Here is a 5,659-nt window from a genome sequence, read left to right as displayed (position 1 = left end):
GTAAGCCCTGTGTGTCCAGGGACTTGTAGAGGGAGTTGGGAGGTGTCACGGTAGTGTCTCAGCAGAAATTTCTGCATGATGAAAGCCGTGTTCATGAAGATGTATCCTCTCCTCCTAGGGTGTGAAACTGAAATGGATTGCTGCCACACTGTGACATGTGCAATAAGTTTCATACTCCTCTGTCTCTTCAGCTGTGCATGCTAAACGCAAGGTTGACACGTGAAAAATGTCAGGGATTTGTTTTAGATTGGCTGTGCATTTCTCTGAGCTGATGGAAATAACTTCCCATGGGATTTCTGCTCTGAGCACTGTCACCAGAGCTGAAAGAATTTGGGTGAAAAAAGCAGGGTGGGAAAATGTGTGTTAGTCTTGGGTTAGATGCAGGTCTACTCCAGCTCACCTAGCATTTCTTCTGGGTTCATAGCCATAGCTGCATTCACAGGCAGCAAAGTTATTTTACCTAAGACAGAGAGCTATGAATTTTCTTCATTTAAGAGCTTTGTATGTGCAAACAGCCTGGCCTTATCACCTCTGGAATTCATTTTTTGTGCAAGTAGAACTCAGGGAGGATTGGTGCTTTAGGGGGAGTGTGACTTCATGTATGGCAGCCACTGCTGGGAGTTAATTGTTCTTTTTGAGGTGCCTTTTTAATGCTTCTGCTTCATTGGTTAGAAGAGAAAAAAGGTATTATGCAGAAAGGCTGGGGAGCCTGAAACACACAGTGGCAGTGCCCCTGTGCAATCATTTCCCTAAGTGACTTAACTAGTCACAAGGTGTGCTGTCCTCTACTTGTACCCAGTGACTTCAGCTCCATACCCCCAGCAAAAGGAAATATCTATTTGGCCTAAGTGGCCAAGGTGGTGAGCTCCCAGAGCTTTTTGGGTTGATTCTGATGTGTGTTGGGCTGAGAAAGCAGCTCACATTCCTTCCAAGCTGTTCCCCAGCTTTGTTAAAACTTAGGGATTTATATTCACCTTTCTTTCTCCTTCTTAAAGTTTTCTCCAAAATATTTTGGCAAAAAATAAAATGAGAATTATGCCTTCAGTCACCTTTTTGACACCAGTTTTTTAGGCAAGAAAAGATGCAGTTCAGCAGACTTTTACTTGCATGTTTGTCATTGTGATAACAGGTGCGGCATTGCCAATTCCAAAGAGAGCACAGAGGTTACCTGGAATGGAAAGAGCTGTGAGAGTGGATTATGGGCTGGAAAAGATGTGGGCTGTGGTCATCATATCCTGGATAATTTTCTATGTCAAAGGTAAGACAATATATACATATATTTTAATATTTTTTTTCTGAAAATAAGGTGTATGATTGATTTTATAAAATTGCAAGTCTCTTGGGTGGATTTCTGGAATTGTCTGTATATTCATTGACATCCCTTCCCCATTTTTTTTTTTCCAGCTGTACTTTCTGGGACCTGCTTCTCCTTGCAGGGAGGTTTTCTCCTTTCTTCTACTGCTCTCTGCATGAAGAAGGCTTTCCTGTGTTGTTCTCTCCTCTGAAATATCTTCTGTCTCATTTCTAGTCCATCCTCTGTGCTCTTCAGCTTGCTCTGAGAAAGCTGAGAACATTCTCAGTGGGATGAGCTAAAGGTGGGGAATGCACAGGAAACAGAAATGAAGTTAGTGTCAAACTCACTCTCATACAAAACCAAAATAAGTTGTGATGTTCTACCCAACTCTGTGAAATTTTGAAAGCTGATTTTGTCTGCAGCCTTTTAACAGTGCTGTGTCCCTCTCCCCTTTTCCAAGTATTGATGTACGTTTGCCTTCTGTGAAAGGATTTCCCTCTCAGGCCTTAAAATGTGGTACCAAATGACAAGGGGAAGATGGTTACACCAGTAGCTGTTCCTGTGGTGATTAAGGCTTGTCTGATGAGCACTGCTGTTCTCTGCCATGTTTTTCATACTTGGACACGTGTGTAATGTTTTTGAGTGTCAAAGCAGACACACAGACCAAGTGAAAATTTATCTCCTTGTCACTTTGCAAGGGATCTGATGTTCATTAGTTCTGACGGGCTGCAATGGCTGCTGCTGTGGGAGCCTTTCAATCACAGGCAGCCTGATTTTCTGATTTTTGGATTCCTGTTGAAATAAACGTGTAAGTCACATCTGGCAGAACCAGCTGCTTGAAGGGTGCCCTTAGCAAGCAGTAGAGATGTCCTGCTAGGTGGGGGAAAGGGATGTGGAGGGGCTCAGGGAGCATTGTATGATGCTGTATTTTGGGCTCCTGTGAGCCAGTTTGGACTGCAGATATTTTTAGCACCTTTCTTCAGCAGGCAGCACGCTGTACAACTGCACATCAAATCCACGCTTCTCCCTAGCTTGGTGTAGCTATGTTTCCACCTCCTGGCAACTACGAGGAATAGCTGTGGAGAGACTAAGGAGAATTTTTTTTTGTTGTTTTTGCAAGGCACTAGAAGATGATGTAGGAATTTTAAAGAGGCAGTTCTCTTGAGCTCAGGGGGATTTTTAACTCCTTGGCATTCAGTATTCTATGCTGTGTATAAGCATAGAAGCTGCTTCCAAATATCCTGCTTTACAACAACTGTGAATACGAGTCCTTGAGCTGAAGGGTGATAAAAACAAGGTGCTTGCAGAAGGTCTGTGAGTAATAAGACACCAGAGAGACATTTTACATTGAGGGAGGGAGCATCAGTGTATATCCATGGTAACTGTTAACATGAACACACCTACTGAAATCCCAGCTCCAAATACCTGTGCGTTCTGTCTGTTGGGAACATCAGCTGTTATAGAGGCACATTCTGTTTTGGAAAACACATAAACAAGACTAGGAATTCTGTGATGTGACTAGCCTTGAGTAACAAGAAATTGCTAATTTTTGGTCAAAAATGAGTGTTTTAGGTGGCTCAAAGAATCAAAGGAGTTGGCAAAAGCAGGTTTAATATTAAAGTGTGCAAAAAGGCATTGGCAAGGTTCACTCTATTGCTTACTAGATGGTTAAAGCACAGAGAAAAATAATCCTGAAATAGAAAATCAATCAATCTAAAATTAAAATCCTCGACAAATGATCTACACTGATCTAGGCAAGGAAAAGGGGAAAAATTATATAGAAAGGAATAAGGAATGCCCTCCCAGTGTTCAGGGAGGTCTGCACTGTCAAACTTGGGCCCAGACTTGGCCAATGGCTTAGGCCTAAACCCAGGTTGTTATTTGGGCAAGAAAAATAAGATTCCAAAGCTGTTTGTTAAAAACCAAAAGCTTGCTAGACAGCACTAGCTCCTGGAACAGACAAAGTTTCTGATAAGCTCAAGAGAAGCTCAGCCCAGATGCAGCTCATCAAGGCCAAGGCTCAATGAGCATTTTTAAATCATATCAGCTCAAGGAGCGCTGGGGAGGCGTTCTGTGAGTGTCCTTCAGTAGTAAGAAAACACTAATTTCCCCAAATAAAATTCTCTTGCACAAGTCTGTATGACCTCTCTTGTCCTTGACAATGGTAGAGCCAGAGCTGGGTTTTCTTTCAGGACCTGCTCAGCAATCTATAGTGCCTGTTTCTTGTCCCATGCCAGGGCAATCCCACCCCCCTGTTTCACAGGAAAGAATGGCAGTTCTTTATCTCAGAACTGCCCTGTGTAAACAAGCAAACAACAACTTTGAGTACATTGTGTAATACATGTCTCTAGAGCCTATAAAGAAATAGAGACTGTTAGTCCAAAGCTTCCAGATCAAATGTTGTTTTAAGTGAAAATGGATTTTCAAGCTAACTGTCCAGGTATGCATTCAGCCAGGATCCCTCACACCATATAATCCTTATGCCCTTGTTAACTGCATTAAAACTACTTTGGAGGAGTTTTGCAGCACACATACATAACCCTGATGGAGTAGAGGTGCTGGACTCACTGAACCTGGACTTTGAGTGAGGTTGTTTCCTTCATTGTTCAGTTGCAGGTAACCCCCATGTACAATGCCATCAGTTGTCCACAGGTCTTCTTCTTTTACATGAAGAATTATCTTCTTTGGGGAAGATCATCCTCTCAAAGAGGTTTGTTGGAAGCCTCTATAGTTCAAAGTTGCCTCTAGTTTATCCCTTTGGATGCATTTTTAAATTACAAAAGCCATAAACTAGCCCTGATAACAAACAATGTGGAATCAATGTGCAGAACTCAGGTTTCTAGTGGAGGAGACTTTGAAAAAAGCCAATTAACTTTTCCTGCTGCATCAGATGGCTGTGACTGCAGCAGCTCCAAGTGTGTGCATAAAGTTGTACCTCTATATAATGATTTAAAAAAGTATTAATGTATGTAGCAATACACATAGACATGGCCACAGCACAGACACTTTTAGCAAATTAAGACATGTTTTTTCATGTATTTTAAGTGAGCTCTTAGCTGTACACAGGCACAGCCACAGGCTGTAGTTTTGCACATAGCCTGGGGGCAGGGGTGACAAAAAGGCTTTGGTTTGTGGCAGGAATGCATTCAGCAAAGTGAATGAGGTGGAGAGCTAGAGGCTTCCTGAGTCTGACACTTCTGCTTTCTGTGTGCTAGCTGACATTTTTGTGTTTGTTTTTTGCATCTTACTTCCCATTCTCTCATTTGTGTCATAGTGCCCTGCCTCAACTTTTCACACAGCGCCTTTGGACGTGAATCAGGAGACAACGATGTGCATGTTCTCCCAGCCTGGAGAAGCTCTGCCACCCTGTCCTCAGGAGCTTCCACTCTGGGCTGTACTTTAAGCCATTCTGGGAAGATGAGAAAATAAAGATCTTTTATCAGCAATACCCACAGTCCCATGACAGCATTAACATCTATGGAAGATTACCTGAATTTATACTGTACTTTTCACCTGCAGACCACTGGACTACAAAATATGGAGGAAGTTTGCTTAGCAGAAACCTGAATAAGGACATGTTGTAGGACTTCTCCCAGCTGCTCCACTCTCCTACATCATCCTGCCTCAAACAGAGCTTAAAATCTGCCAGAAGTGCTGGTAACCAGAAAAGAAATGAGGTGAGAAGTTTTACTGGAAACCACCAGGGAAAGTTTTTCTACATCACTGACATGGAGCTGTCTGGCTCATGAGAAAAGGGAGTCTATGACAGCAAAGAAACCTATGTGGTGAGGAAGGAAAAAGGACAAGAGTCCCCTTTGGTGTATTATGCCACACCAAAAGAGTGTAGGCAGTGATAAATGGCATCCTGACCCTGGTGTCACGACTTTACTTGGTATTTGAGAGGTGGGATGTGTAGTTTTTTCCAATATAGATGTTGGTTTCTATTTTAGGTACATTCTGTTATACAACCAATTTATTCCACTTGTAAAAAAAAAAATACAGAAGGGGAAATGAAAGAAAACTCTTCCTCCTTTGTCATACAATAGCAGAATGTATTTCATAGTTATAAGTGTTGATCTAGCTGCTCTATAAACACAGGGGACTTTTTGTCCCTTCCTTAAATATATAAATAAGTAAAATACATATCTATGCAATGACTCCAATGAGGGTGGAGGATGCAGCTCCTTGAGGCTGGGGAAGCTGTCTCCCAGCTGATGGGGATTCCTGGGGCTTCTTTCAGGTTCTTCACAGCTGTCCATGGAATGGGGAAGCTGTAGATTTCAGAGAAAATTATGTTCCCTGAAGTGTGAAGGAGAAGGAGCAGTGAAGAGCTGAAGGAGAGAGGTCAGGTAAGTCCCTGCTTGG

The 5,659-nt window shown here is 42.4% G+C and overlaps 1 protein-coding gene across 3 annotated transcripts in view; it reads left to right on the top strand.

The window, feature by feature from the left end:
• The window catches only part of LOC116184216 (cell surface glycoprotein CD200 receptor 1-B-like), a 30,365-nt gene that overhangs the window by 8,732 nt on the left and 15,974 nt on the right, over window positions 1-5,659 (top strand). For all 3 annotated transcript variants that reach the window (XR_014949946.1, XM_085559956.1, XM_085559807.1), the window contains exons 2-4: window positions 1,130-1,258; window positions 4,569-4,971; window positions 5,535-5,643. The gene's annotated coding sequence lies outside the window, so the exon portion shown is untranslated. The remainder of the gene's footprint in view (window positions 1-1,129; window positions 1,259-4,568; window positions 4,972-5,534; window positions 5,644-5,659) is intronic.

This window comes from Lonchura striata, chromosome 1 (genome assembly GCF_050655825.1).
Source record: "Lonchura striata isolate lonStrDom1 chromosome 1, ASM5065582v1, whole genome shotgun sequence".
In the NCBI taxonomy this organism is placed as follows: domain Eukaryota; kingdom Metazoa; phylum Chordata; class Aves; order Passeriformes; family Estrildidae; genus Lonchura; species Lonchura striata.
The sequence above is the reverse complement of the archived record's forward strand: the minus strand, read 5'-3'. Positions and strand labels throughout refer to the sequence as shown.